General features: G+C 37.0%; 1 protein-coding gene across 8 annotated transcripts in view; it reads right to left on the minus strand.

Annotated features, from left to right (window-relative positions):
* Positions 1–6,521, minus strand: part of lemd1 (LEM domain containing 1) — a 41,685-nt gene extending 35,164 nt beyond the window's left edge. For all 8 annotated transcript variants that reach the window (XM_087305546.1, XM_087305543.1, XM_087305534.1 and 5 more), the window contains exon 1: positions 6,086–6,521. The gene's annotated coding sequence lies outside the window, so the exon portion shown is untranslated. The remainder of the gene's footprint in view (positions 1–6,085) is intronic.
* Positions 6,522–16,278: the final 9,757 nt, after the last annotated feature.

Below are 16,278 nucleotides of genomic sequence, written 5' to 3' on the forward strand. Positions count from 1 at the left end.
GTGCAGGTCTTTAAAGCTGTCACACACTCCACACCTTCACTGAAATAAGCAGCAGTGTGTATATCTGTGAAGCTCATTAAGTCTCTGGCATTCAAGACTGTCTCGCCCCCTTTCTGATGCTTATTCAAGGACACTAATAATAACTAATAGCAACAGTAATGACTGCAGTACATCACGCTATCATTTTTACATGTAGGTGCCAGCTTTAATCAAGCAGCAAACACAGCCAATTAAAATGTTGTCAAAGAATAACTTGTGTGGCAGAAATATAAAATCTGCTTATAAATGTTATCTGAAATGCTTTACAATTTAGCCTCAGGAAAAGTATAAGGAAAGCTTTGTGTCTTACTCCGGCCAGTGAGAGACAATGATGAGTTAAATGAGGTGATTCAGGTTTATGCATTAGACATAACTCTAATTACTCACATTATCACAGATGCATGCACTAATGATCGTTGTGCCGAGCCAGCGCAACTCTGCAAAACAGTTCATTTAGAAGCTCTTACGAAAGCTCTGATTGGCTGTTAACTCTGACTCACTGCCAAACCACTATAGAAGTCACATCCCGTGAAAGCTAATTAGATGAAAACATTACAGTGCTTGGTCAAATTGCAGTTGTTAATGTAAAATAAAGCACTCTCGTTGTTTGTGTATGTAAATCATAATGAAGGACGCTTAAGATGTTAAACATACAGTAATAATGCGAATGTGGGAAAGACCAACCAACTGGATATGAAGTGAGAAATAAATATCAATAAAATCTCTAAAAATTAAATCTGATGCATAAAATAAAAGATTAAAATAGACATGTGCTAAACTAAAACAAATATATATATAAAATAAGGCGAATAAAATAAGCAAATCAATTAAATATCAATAAATATTTAATAAATTGATAAAAATGAATACATTCAAATGTTAACCCTTGCACACAAGTTCAAAAGGTCTGTCATAAAACATCATAACCCATCATCACTGACATAGATTTCTTCACCAGCTTCATTCCTGATGATAATTACTAAAATAATCATTCATCTTAAGGATTTAGATTAAATGCTTGTTTCCAGAGTTCTATTTTTAAAAAAATCTATTATCTTTCATAAAGTCTGAGCAGATTTTATTTGGATTATTACAATAAAAAAATCAAGAAATAATGTTTATTTTAATGCATTATTATTATTATTATTATTATTGTTGTTAATATTTTTGTGGAAACAAAAATCCATCACTTACACCTGAACACATATTTCAATAAATACAAAACAAGTGACTATACCAGAAGTGATTATTTGCTCCACAGGCCAAACATAAAAATGTGCTAAAATGTTTCACATTTAAATCTTTAAAAGGGCTAATAATACTGTGAGAATAAAAGAATGCTGTTCTACATTAAAAATAAAAACCTGCATTGATTCACAAAAAAAGAAGAAAGAAATAAGACCTGAGGGGTATTTCACCAAAGCAAGATAAGGAATTAAATTGGGATTTTCTAGTTTGGCTGAGTTTAGCTCTGACTCAGTTGCCTGAAATCAGGCTAAATTAAGCTAAATTAAGTTACTATGGAGATTTATTCTTTATTTATTCCAGAACATGCAAACAACCAGATTAAATTTAATTATTTATCTGTTGGAAACTAATTTATTTTGCAGTCACTCCTTAGTCTTGGCCATTTACATAATTTTTTTTCCCACCCATACGAATTATAAAGGCTGCATGGTGGTGCAGTGGGTAGCTTGATCGCCCTATAGCAAGAAGTTTTGAGCCTCGGCTGGGTCAATTGACATTTCTGTGTGGAGTTTGCATGTTCTCCCGGTGTTTGTGTGGGTTTCCTCTGGGTGCTTCGGTTTTTCCCACAAATCTAAAAACATGCAGTACAGGTGTATGGGGTAAGCTAAATTGTCCGTAGTGTATGTGTGTAAAGGAGTGTGTATGGATGTTTCCCAGTGATGGGTTGCAGCTGGAAGGGCATCCGCTGCGTAAAAAACAAATGCTGAATAAGTTTGCGGTTCATTCTGTTGTGGCAACCCCTGATTACTAAAGGGATTAAGCCAAAAAGAAAATGAATAAATAAATTAATTACAAATGGATGGCATGGTGGCTCAGTGGTTATAGCACTTTCGCCTGACAGCAAGAAGGTATCTAGTTTTAGTCCTGGCTGGGCCAGTTGGCGTTTTTGTGTTTCTCCCTGGGTTTCCCCCGAGTGCTCTGGTTTTCCTCACAGTCCAAAGACATACAAGACATTGAATCAGCTACATTGTCCATAGTGTATGAGTGTGTGTGTGTGTGTGAATGTGAGAGTGTATGGGTGTTACCCAGTACTGGGTTGCAATTAGAAGGGCAATCACTGTGTAAAACACATGCTGGAATAGTTGGCGGTTCAGTTCGCTGAGGCAAATATAAATAACAGAAAAAACAGTAAACAGATGATGTTTAAATAGATAAAGCAAACTAAACAGATAAAATATATTTATTAGATAAGTGTTTGCAATTAATCTTCATGATCATTTTTTTTTATATTTGTCCTATTTAAGGCAAAGTCAATGACTGTTAATTTGTTAATACATTTTTCACCTCCTTATATATTTCTGCTTATGCCGAGTTCAGACTGCAGGATTTTTAAAGTAATTACATCACAGATGTTTTGACACACTGCATGACTATCTGGGTTAATGTTTTGTCGCTGCTTTATTGACACTGCAAGATGGATCGGTGACAGGGGCTTTCACATATGTGACTTTACAATAGGAAGAGTTGCCAACAACTTTGTTCAAACTACGTCTTACAACAAAAAACATGTAGTATATTGTTTGTTACTTCCTACATAATGAGAAAGAAGCCTTTAATGGGGTAAAAATGTACATATTTGCTGAAGGGAATTAGCAATTTCTTCTAAATTTTTATTCATTTTTGACCCGTTGTGATATTGCTGACATAACACGTCAAACAGACATGAGTGCTCCTGCCAAATTTCCACTAGTTTTTCCTCCATTACTTGGGTCCAAATAAACTGAAATTGAGCGCTTTTAACTTCTTCCCCAACCTCCCGTTGGCCTGAAGATACCCACACTAGTGGATGCTGCCCTCTTATTGGCTGTAGGTGATCGCCGATGTTATTTTCAGTCAGAACACATTTCACACAGCATGATTTGAATTGTGGACAGCTCCAGATATTTACCATGCCAAATATCTCACTGGCATCGGCGACTCATTGGTAATTCTCTCAGATTATGTCTTTGCAAGTTCAAAAATACTGTGTGATTGTTACTCGTGTGAACGAGCACCAATTTGCCTGTGATTCAGGCATTTGTCAGCAATTTCTCAAAACCTTTCTGCGAGTCAAAATCGGCACTAAAATCATGCAGTCTGAACTGCAGGAAAAGCAATGGGAGTTACCAGATCAGTGGGAGTTACCACATCAGTGGGAGTTACCAGATGAATGAGAGTTACCAGATCGGTGTGTGAGAAGAGTATTTTTCAATTTGTTACTTGATTGGCTGTCATGTTTTATCCATATTTGCATCATCTCATGGTCTGTTTAAGAATGCCATGAATATGCACTTATCATGGCTACCTACACCAGGCTTGACATAGCAGCACATTCTCATCCAGGATCAGCAAATGTGCGACCAACTAATCCAGGATGTAATCTAGGCCAAACCATGCTCTATCTGTTATCCTGGCTTTCTTAAGTTTACTTCTGTGCAGTATCACTTTTAAATGAGACTATTATAGCATTAAATAGACAACGACATAGTAATTCATAACTTTTTTATTTAGTGGCTAATTCATATGAATTTACCTCATTCATACTATTTAGTATGATGATTTTCTTTTCCTCGTCAATCGCGGTTGGGTTTAGGGGTGGGGTTAGGCGCCACATCTCCTTTTAAAAATTGTACATTTTCATTCCACTGAACTCGAATATGAATTGGCCACCAAACTGACTAAATCACATTTCTTATGAGATCAGACTGAAATAGACTACAAATGGTCTTAAAAATCTAATTGGTTTAACCCCTCAATAGTCACACCTCTTTTTGATATTCCACTTGAAAAAATTATATGATATACATGTATAGTTTTTCTTAATTAGTTTAGGCTTAGAGCATTTTTAAAATTATGTACTAAAAACCATCCCACCTTATTAAATCTGGTCGCCTTTCATTTCTCTCATGAGAAAAAACAAGCCAGAAATGCAAACATTTTTAAATGGCACGGTAAAATCTGAAGCGCGTGAGAGCGGGCCCCTTCTTTAAGCAAGGCTTTTTCTTACTTTCTTCAATGAGTCGTTGTGCTTGAGTTTTGGCAACGAGCCGTTGCCTCTCAGAGCGAGAGCCTACAGAGGGAGGGACAGTTATTGTGTGTTTGTCCCTCTCCTCAACACTATGACTGTCAGTAAAGTCGCACAGACACTGAATGCGGCTCTCTTCATACTTCACCAGTCTCTCATCTGAACACAAATGTGTTTATCAGCGTTCAGCAGGGGGTCCCACTGGAGCCATTCAGGTTAAGTGTCCTGTTCAAGGGCACAACATTTATATGTTGGGGTGGGACATAAAAGCAAGACTGATCAGGTGGCAATTCAAGAGGGGGGAGAAATTTCACTGTCCTTCACCCAACTGTTGAGAACAAGCCTATTTTTTTTCTTGTTTTTCCACAAACGTTCGATGACATCAGCAATTTAATTACAGCAAAACTGAACTAGAAATGTTAATTAATGTTAATTTCTCAATTTTTCAATATACAGTTGAAGTCAAAATTATTAGCCCCCCTGAATTATAAGCCCCGCTGTTTATTTTTCTCCAAATTTCTGTTTAACAGAGAGAAGATTATTCCATCACATTTCTGAACATAATAGGTTAAGATCTCACCTCTAATAACTGATTTATTTTATCTTTGCCATGATGACAGTAAATAATTTTTTACTAGATATTTTTCAAGACACTTCTATACAGCTTAAAGTGACATTTAAAGGCTTAACTAGGTTAATTAGGTTTAATAGACAGGTTAGGGTAATTAGGCAAGTTACTGTATAATTATAGTTTGTTCTGTAAATTATCGAAAAAATATCGCTTAAAGGGGCTAATAAATTTGACCTTAAAATAATTTGTAAAAATTAAAAACTAATGTTATTATAGCCGAAATAAAACAATTAAGACTTTCTCCTGAAGAAAAAAAAATATTATCAAACATACTGTTAAACATCATTTGGAAAAGATAAAAAGGGGGGGCAAATAAATCTGACTTCAACTATATATATATATATATATATATATATATATATATATATATATATATATATATATATATATATATATATATATATATATATATAAAATAATAATTCATTTTATAAGTAACCTTTAATAATATGAAATAATACATGTGAAATTCTATAATAACATTTAAATCATATATAATATTTAAGCAAAACATCAATAAATAAATGAATATTAATAAAAAAACAAACAAACAAATAAATAAATATAAATAATGCTTATGAGTAAATTTAACATAAGTTTGTTATATACGAGATATTTTCATTTTACAAACATCAAAATATAATATTATATAAAATATAATAATATGCAAATAATAGTAATTAAAAACAGATAAGCAAATAATAGTACATCATACAAAAATATAATAAATACCACATATTTCACTATCAAAAGTACAATTTTTATTATGAAGAGGGAAAAAATTCTGAACAAGACACTGCAATCCTCCTATTTTTAAATCACAACCCCATGTTAATTATGGCAAAACAATAGTGGAAACACAGATGAGTAATACAAATTATATTTTCACACACACACACACACACACACACACACACACACACACACACACACACACACACACACACACACACACACACACACCCACACACACACACACACATATACATACATACATATATATATATATATATATATATATATATATATATATATATATATATATATATATATATATATATATATATATAATGTTTAACAGTATATATAATGGATTATAGAAAACTATACGCAATATAGTAAATAAAATTATTGCAAAATTGATAATAAAAAACATTTCTTACCTAATTTTATGTTTTCTTCCATAGTCTCTCCCTTTCTAGTGCCCCCTTAGGTGGGCAGAAGAACACAGCGCAGTGAGGGTCTTCTTGCAGGTGCTTTCCTGCTTTGAGCTGAATTCAGTCTATCTTTTCCTTCACTCCTCAATTCAGCATCTCTTAAATGTCTATTTTCACAGAAATCCAGCATATCTTCACCCGAAAAACTAGTGTAGAAGCAGACAAAAAATCTTCAGAACTCTTCTCGTCTCAGTGCCTCTTTTCACAACCCCCCTGTCAAGAACCTGAACACAGAACACACACACAAAAAATGGAGATTACATAAGAATCAGTAGTATTTCTTCTGAACTCCTTTCTCTCTGACAGGGAGAAGCAGAAGTGAGAGGGGAAGAGTGGAGGAATGGGAAGGCAGTCTCCATTCTCCTCTGCATCCCTTATTCTCACATCTCTCTCTGCAACACACACACACACTGCACAGCCCCCACCTCGTTCCCCCTTCTTCTGCTCTGTCAAATACACACACAAGCTTAGTTCATTACTATTCACCGGCTCTTCCCAAGACATGCAACGCTTCCCTACTAAGAGAGGAGGGGAGCGAAGGGAAAACAGCCTTGTTGCATCTAGTTTGAAATGGATTGTCTGTAAAGCTTAGTCCATTCTGAAAATACCAAAAAATATCCTTCTACCTCCCCTCATACAAAAACTGTGACGCAATGAGCAGCAATGTAATGTATTCCTTTGTCTGTCCTTTTTCTTGCTCATGAGACAGGTGCCGAATTTGTCTCATCTCAAAGTTCCACTATTTTATCCCATTCACCCAAATCCCTCTTGCACACCTCGATCTTTGTTATTTCTACCGTTTTCCCTCTTCAAGCGTTTGCTGGGGAGTGATTTGTCTCGCTTGGCTTGAGAGCTGGCAGCGGGGCTGAGGTGAGGAGGGAGAACGAGTGCTCTGAGTTTGGCCATGTGAGTCCTCCAGCACACTCAACTTCACCAGCCGCTTCCCCTGAGGAGCCGCGTGCCTCTCGCTTTCATCAACTTCAACTTTCTTTTTTTTTTGATGCAAAGCTCAGAGTTTTGATGAAACTTGCAAGAGAGAGTGTAATGCATGGGAAAAAATAAGTTGATGAATGGAGTTTTCACTTCCAGCTTATCATATTTTGATGTTTGGTCAGGACTGCGGTTTACAATTTCAGTAATTTACCGTATAGTATTGAGATGCATAATTGGGATACATTTGCAAAAGCAGAAATCATGTTATATTCGTTTATTTTGACCATTAGCCGCTAGAAGGTGCGAATTCATAACAAACAAAGATAATAATTCCGTGACTGATTCAGTGTGGAGTCATGGAAGTTGTCATCTTCATCATACCCTATGAGACTCCTGCAGAAATCATGGTTATGTATGAGCTGAAGTATCCAAGTCTTATTATAATGTTGATATGAAGCAGAGTAAGGGGCCGATCACACCAAATGTGTTTTTTTTTTTTTTTTTTTTGCGATGAGAGGCGCCTTTTTTGAATGATTTACCAAGGATTTACTTTACTTTAACCGCCTGCTGCGCCTTGCATTTTTGTCGTTGTGTGCTGTGCGCAGTGGTGTAAAGTAACAAATTACAAATACTCAAATTACTATAAATGAGTATTTTTTCTCAGAAATTGTAATTTACTTTAGTTTTATAAATGTGTACTTTTACTCTCCCCTGAGTATTTTAGTGCTGTATTTGTACTTTTACTCCACTACTTTCCTTCAACCTGCAGTCACTACTTTTTTTTCTTGTTTATGGGAATTAGAAAAATCAATTCTGTGATTTCTGACCAATCAAATCTCAAATAGAAGGTAAATTGCATCATAACGAACTACCTCAAGACATGTGCATTTTACATCGCAGCAAACAGTTTGGAAGCATTAAAAGTGTCCAAGAACACGTTCAAAATCTTTACACGCATTGACCCAGAGACTGTTTAGATCAGGGATGCCCAAACACAGTCCTGAAGGGCTGGTGTCCTGCAGATTTTAGCTCTAACTTGCCTCAACACACCTGCACGGATGTTTCTAGAAAGCCTAGTATGAGATTGATTAGCTAGTCCATGTGTAATGTCTAATTGGGACTGGAACTAAACTTTGCAGGACACCGGCCCTCTAGGACCGAGTATGGGCACCCCTGGTTTAAATGCTTGTCACTGATGAGAAGACGATGGATATTTACAGTATGATGAACGAAATGGCCTTAAACACCCAGCAGACACAAGAAGTCAACATGCCGTCAGATTGAAATTGTACCCTAACGTTGTGGAGACGCTGCATTTTGTTTGAAAATTAAAATCGGTTTTACATCAGAACTCAACGTTAGCCTGATGTCAATGTCCAACGTCCAACCTAAAGCGGACCAAATATTAACGTCTAATGATGTTACAGCTTGATGTTGTGTCGATGTTACCACTATGACATCTATCAGATGTTGAATTTTGGTTGCCATACCTGATGAATAAATGTCAGTATTTGACATCAATATGATGTTGGTTTAAGATGTTGGCTTTGACATTGGATTTTGGTCACTTTCTAACAACCTAAAATCAACCAAATATCAACGTCATTTGATGTCATTATTGGACATCAAAATAATATTGTCCTTAGACACCGGCTTGACATTAAATTTTGGTCACCTGACATCAAAACCTAAATTTAACCTAATATTAATGTCTTATGACATTGTGTGCCTGCTGCGCAATAACTAAATGCACTACAGAAGGTAATGTTTACACACACACATCCACAAACTAGATGTAAATGCATCAACTTTTACTAGCGTAATACTCACTACTCACTACTCATGAGTACTTTTAAAAGGGCTACTTTTTACTCCTACTTTGAGTAATATTTACAACAGGTACTTTTACTCTACTCACACTACATTTTTAGGCAATTATTAGTACTTTTACTTAAGTATGCTTTTTCAGTACTCTTTCCACCACTGACTGTGCCCTTGCAGTTGAAAAAAGTCAACTCTGAGTAGAAAAAGTGATACCTCAGTCGCGTTTTTTTCATTCTCCAATCAAATGAAAGCAGATGCAGGGTTTCTTTTGAGGTGACTGCAGTGTTTGTGTTGTCAAGATAACTATGGACACTTTGTAAAATGGAGGAGAGACTTGTGGCTGCTGTTTTGAGTTATCTGGTGCTGCATGATTCCTAAATCTTGAATATCACAATATTGTTCAATATTAAAATTATACCAATATCAACAGCAACACTTTAGCATAATCCATAGCTGATTCAGTCATTGCCTATAGTGACATAAAAAGTGAATCGGGCTTTTTTTACTGTCAGCAAAAAAAGGCTTTTTGGAATGCAAAAGCTTGTTCGGCATGATCGGCCCCTAAGACTTAATTTAGTTGAAGTGAAATGAAACCCTTAAAGCAATTGCTGATGAGAGATGAGCTTGACCCCAAATGAAAGCAGCAGAGCTTTTATAATGCCGCAATCGATTGCTTCCAGTAAAGTTGAGTGATGTTGAGAAATTTGGCATCGTACGGTGTCTAATGTGAAACACCGCGATGGACGATGGCATCGTCATCATGTGAAAAGCAGGGTGGGGGGTTGATAGAGTGCACCCGACGTGTCTGAAGAGCGAGGAGGGATCCGGGGGTGAGAAGGGTGCGGGACTTATTTGAGGACCGGGAGGGAGACGCGCAATTTTCGGAGATTATAACTCGTTTTGTGAGTCCCGCAAATGCATAGAGAGTCCCAGAACTTCCGGGAGACTTGGGATGTCTGTATATCACATTTAACAACAAAAGTGAGATGCAATCCAGCAGTACATCCTTGATAAACTGTCCGACGTGCACTGCTATCTGAAGCTAAGAAGAGCACATGACAGTGTGTGGCTGTGTGTGGCTGTGTGTGTGTGTGGTCAAGTGATGTGCGAACAGAGGGCTGTTCAGAAATGCTAGGTAAAACACGATGTGGATGTGGATCATTTTCGTTCTAAAATGCCATTTTAACACTGAAACGTATTATTGTAAATGGGGCCTAAGTGTGTATTTTTCGCGAGCGGGTTTGCATCGGGGGCGGAGGATCGGCGATGCCGGCTCAGTATCGTGTTGTCTATTGGCCATTGGCGATGGACGATGGCATCATCTATCGTCTCAACCCTAGCTTCCAGTTCTTCTACTTATGATCGCATAGGGAAGAAGCAGAGCTGTTTTATCATGCTAAATACATTTTAGGATTGTTATAAAGCTTCTCTCTGCAGTCTAATGAAACACACAACACAATAAAGTGACTTTTGTGTTTTTATATTCTATAAAACCAAATCAGAAATCTATGGCTGTATGTTATCATTAGCATGGCATCACAGGACATGGTCCATGCAAAAATTGCTCATTTCAAAACATTTGCTATAATGTAAGTACTTAAATACGCAAAATATATAACACTGTTCTAGTGTTTTATGGACATTTTTAATGAAAATCCTTCATATTGTGACTTTTAAATCTTGTTTTAATTGAATAAAGATTATCTACAATCATTAACTGCAATAGAGTGCTGCAGGGATTTGTTTTAGGACCTTTGCTACTTTCAGTATACACACCCAAATATTACTTTTCATATGAAAATGCTTGTTTTCATATGCTTCTTGTTCAAACTACCTATTTTAAATACATTGAAACAACACATTTCTTACCTTTTTTGTAGTGACAACTGGTTGCAAAGGTGCAAAATGTAAGTTGTGAACTGGTTGAACTAGGTATTGCATTCCTGGATCAAAATAAAGTGTGCCTGACAATGTGACTACAAAACACAGACACAGTTAGCCTAACAATGTGAGTTTGAATGCCATTTTACATGACATTTATTGCCATACTACTGAAAGCAGCAGCAGATAGTTTATCTCAGATGTTAAAAAAATAAAATAAATTGTTAAAGACTGAACTTCAGAACTGTAACTCGATGAAAGCCAACACATATCAGGGATTCAGCATGCACATTTAATAATGTTAATAAGGTTTATGTATTAGTACACTATAAACCTTACCATTGTTTTGGAGTGCATCTGAATGGCTGTATTTAAATTTCTGTCATTTTTCGTCTGGTACAAACAACCAAATTGCTTATCACTGCGAATCTTGTCATGTAGCGTGTTGTTAGGACACAGGGTTACCGTGTAACCTGTTCCCCTAATGTTTATGTTTGTAATATTTATATTTAATGACCACCACATCATGTGGCACTCTGAATCTGCGTCTCATTTAGGAGGTTGTTACTGTCCACAAGAGGTCACATTTTCAGTCACTGGCGCATGCTTTGAGAGCCCTCCTGACTGCATGAATGAAATACACTGTTTTTCATGAAAGGAACCTATGGTGCTGAAATATAATGGGCTAAACTGGCATTGGGCAGGTCAAAGAGACCCAAGCAGCCGTTTTGGCATGTAATGCACATTTTCAAAGCAAAATATCTGACATCATTGTTTTTCAGATAAACAAAAATGTTCGCTAAGCATGTTTCTTAAATATCTGCAAACATATTATATTTTATGCGCTAAAATAGTCAGAAACTTACATATACCACCTTTAATAGTTTTATGTTCGATCCACTTAAATTTATAAAAATGATTGAGTTAACTTAATAGTTTTGTGTTGGGACAACATGAAGGAGTTGTGCAGAACCCAGCATTTTTTTACAGTGTACTGAAATATTATTAGAACATGCTGCATTATAAATTTAATCAAGGCCAGATGATATTTCTAAAATATGAATGTGAGCATCAGCATGACGAAATTTGACTGAATGTGTTTGTATTCTGAAGGTCTGACGTGAAGATGGTGATGGGTTTTGTCATTTGTCATTTGGCCTTGGAAGATTTGGAGTGTTTTTTTTTTGTTTTTGTATTTTGTGTCTTATATTGTTTTTATTGATGGTTTATGTGTTCAAAATGTCTAATAGTTTAATGTAAATAAAATTATTGTAGTTGTTTAAATTTAAAATCATACTGCAACATATGTCATAGTGACAATTGTATGATTAATTGACTTATGTCTGTGTATTTACATAAAATATTTCTCTTATAATTCAAGTACCCTGCACACTGATAAAATTGCAAAAGGAATGTGTTAGGAATGTGTTCTTGTACGCTTTTTTCCCTATGAAATTTTAACAATCTAAAGAACCTTTTCAGAGAACTTTTTGTGGAATGAAAGCCTCCATTGATGTTACAGCTTCTTCATGGAACCATTGATGCCAATAAGGGTGTGTGCAGTCGTGCAGATCCTGTGAAAGTGTACCTTTTTGTTTGCAAAATCTTGGAGGTATTTCTTTGTTCTTGTGGGCCAAATTCCTAGTGAGGACGGCACAATTTGTGAGTTACCTTCCCTGCATTTTTTTCCTCTTCTCCCACCGCCCAGCCTCATGTTGTTGACTGAGGAGTGAAATGAGAGAGGAAATCCTTTTATACACGATCTGGTCTGTTAGGCTTGGTTAGTGGCGCCTTTCTGCAGTATTTTGTACTTGGTTACATGTCATTTTTGGTTTATGTTAAGCTTCTTACAGTAAACTAGTTTCAAGATCTATGGAGCTGAATAACTTTCAAACTTCTGTCTTTTGGTATGAATGAGTAACCTAGTTCTGAAAACATTACAGGCTAAAAACTGTCACATATAAAATGCAGATTGAGCAAATCTATTTTTAACTGCATCTTAGTGATCTTCTATAAATGGTTCATCCATGCTTTATTCTTGTTTTTATTTTATTTTAATTGGCATGTATCATCAAATGATATAACAAATGATATAACTTCTCTGATGATTTATACCAGATTTAACTTTTAAGTATTCAGATCTGCCTCCATTAACAACTGATGAGCCCTACATTTTTCTTAATCAACAGTCTGCTTTTCTTGGACGTACATCAAAACACAGAAACAGATCTGTCACTGCATTGCAACTTAAATAAATAACAATACTATCACATTAGTATCAGGACTCTACACTTTTCAATATAATATATCATAAGTATGAAACTATAAATATGCCATAGTGGCTTTTGAAGTGGCGATGACTTGCATTTGCTGTATTTCTGTATAGTCTTTTGAAGGCATACTGATTTTTGTAAGGAAAAGATGGGAATTTAAGTCATTATTCACTCTGCTGGCTTTGCTTGATGAGTAAATTTTAGTCACCTTGAGAAATTTATAAGAGCAGAAGCAATGTCTGAACAAATCATTCATTTTAATCAGATTTTTACTTGAAAGTGAGCAGAAAGTCATTTGGGTTTAAGACAAATGAAGGCGAGTAAGTGATGACACTCATTGCAATGACATTCACATTCATCTTTGGCCGTAATTTAATAAAAAGCGAATGACATTCGTGTGTTGTCATCAGTGTGCTTTTAAAACATCTTAAACATTTCATTAATATCTATTTTACAGCTCTAATACCAAATAGAAATCTGATATATAGCAATATATGAAAATATATGTGCAAGTTACATTTTACATACAAATTTCGCACAAAACGTAAAATGTCATATATGCAACATATATTTCAAAACATTGCAAAATGGCAAATATGTATGTTTCTTATATGTTCCTTGCCATAATATGATAAGATTTCCACATGGGACGTTTTAATGAATAGAAAAAAATCATCAGTTCTATAAAAAGCTATGAATGCACAGCTTTATATCTCCAACAAATATAGTTTGTATTCATTTGTACTTTTATTTCAATTACACTCACCGGCCACTTTATTAGGTACACTTTGTGTGGTTTATTTATGCACTACATACGATAGGATTATGTGCTTTTGATTGAACATAGCTGGTACTGCATTAGTTCCGTAAATTTGCACCAATCAGATGAATACTGACACTATAAATAACCAGAGCTTTCTACTTCCGCATCTTCGTTTTGAAGAATACCCCCTTCTACCCTTCTCCTCCTCTTCTCTGATTGGGTGGCATGGTGGCTAAGTAGGTAGCACTGTTGCCTCACAGTAAGAACGCCGCTGGTTCGGCCTCTCCGAGCCGGTCAGTGTTTCTATGCGGAGTTTGCATGTTTTTCCTGTGTTCCGCGTGGGTTTTCCCTGGGTTCTCCAGTTTCCTCACATCGTTCAAAGACATAAACCAATTAAATTGACCACTTCAAAATAACATCCTAAGGCAACTCTAGCCAGATATAACTCAGCAGTTTACCAGTAGAGGAGTTCTCGAGACCTACCTGAGCTCAAACTCCCCTCTCGCCCTTTAAATGGGAGGTGAGCCCCGGGCTCAAGGCTCTCTTCCGGGCAGCATGCCAAACACGTTTTATTATCAATCATCAGCTAAGTGTGAACTCTTGAAACTAGTACTGGGTTGGATGGAACCACTTTTTCCTTCTGACCTGCCTTAATCCTTTGCGGCATCGATTCAGTTCTGGAAATATTCCTCATAGATTTTTGTCCATATTGACATGATTGTGTCATGCAGTTGCTGCAGATTTATCAGTATTTTGTCGACCACATCCCAAAGGTGCTTTATTGGATTTGGATCTGCTGACTGATCAGACCAGGGAACATTTTTCTAATCTTTTATTGTCCTATTGTGCAAATTGTAGCCTCAGTTTCCTGTTCTTAGCTGACAGCAGTGGCACCCAGTGTGGTCTTTTCAACCCGGGCTCATTGTGGAAACGTAGCCCGCGGATGTTTCTGCGGACCGCGATTTATGTCCCGGGAGATACGTATTCGAGCGGTTTTTGTTTTTGCGGATCCGCGAGAGGCCGCTGTGCGCGCTTTTTCGCGTCTCGGGCGCGCGCCGTGCCCGCGCCGTTCTCGCGTGTAAAGCCGCCGGATCGGCCGATTCGGCCGCCCTTCTCTTCATCCTCCTCCTCCTTCCCTAAACCCGAGCGACGGTTCGCAAAAGCCGTCCAGAAAAAAAAAAAAGCAAAAGCCCTCGATTTCGACCGTGTTTTCGGATCCCGCCGCGTTCTCACCCTAATTTTTCGGATTCCGTTTTTCGTCTTACCTGATTTCCGGAACCGCTGTTCCCCGGACTCGATCCCGGTCGTCGTCCCCGCGGCCGGCTCCTCCTCCAGGGCCTCCGCTTCGCCGACGCAACGCTGTGAGCTAAGCGGACAAACTGGTTGCATAGGGAAAGCCCTCCACTCGGAGGCGAGCCGTCGGCCGGCGAGCGCGAAGAGGAGGGGCGGAGCGGCGCCACACCGCCCCGCAGCGTTCGCTCGAAAAAAACTAAACGCGGCCTTATGTACCTCCGGCCACGTAAATCGCAGTCTCCAGACACGTCCGCTGGGCTACGTTTCCAGAATGAGCTTAGGTTGGGTCTTTTGCTGCTGTAACACATCCACCTCAAGGTTCGACATGTGTGTTCAGAGATGCTCTTTTGCATTCCTCAATTGTAATGAGGGGTTATTTGAGTTACTGTTGCCTTTCTATATTTCTGTCTATCTGAAACCAGTCTGGCCATTCTCCTCTGACCTCTGGCATCAACAAGGCATTTGCGCCCATGAACTTCCGCTCATTGGATATTTTCTCTTTTTCTGACTATACTCTGTAAACCCTAGAGATGGTTGTGCATGAAAATCCCAGTAGATCAGCAGTTTCTGAAATACATAGACCAGCCTATCTGGCACCAACAACCATACCACATTCAAAGTCACTCAAATCACCTTTCTTTCCCATTCTGACGCTCGGTTTAAACTGCAGCAGACTGTCTTGACCATGTCAACATGCCATGTGATTGGCTGATTAGAAATTTTTGTTAACAAGCAGTTGGAAATGTTTACCTAATAAAGTGGCCGATGAGGATTTTAGTGTAATGCAAATGAAATAAATGAATAAAAATAATTTTATTTTATATTGTAAATTAAAGAGTTCCATGTAATAGTGCCAACTAAATTTTAGCAATGAAAAGAACTTACATTTGCCATAATGGTTTGTTACAAAAATGCTTATTTTATAAGAAATTTCAGTACTTAGAACTCTGCAAATATACTTATGTATTTTTTTTTATAGCAACAAAATGGTTTTAGTTTTATGATTTCAGTTTTAGTTGAAAACAGTATAATAACCCTGGGTGTGGGACATGCTATTGTTGAGTGCATTTGATTGGACACACATGTAAACACACATGAGTTTAAGATATTATTGGTTTTATTCTTCAATCTATAAAGAGCATAAACCCTATATATTTTACACCTGTTGAAAG

This window comes from Danio rerio, chromosome 23, assembly GCF_052040795.2.
Source record: "Danio rerio strain M-AB ecotype USA chromosome 23, GRCz13ab, whole genome shotgun sequence".
Classification (NCBI taxonomy): Eukaryota; Metazoa; Chordata; class Actinopteri; order Cypriniformes; family Danionidae; genus Danio; species Danio rerio.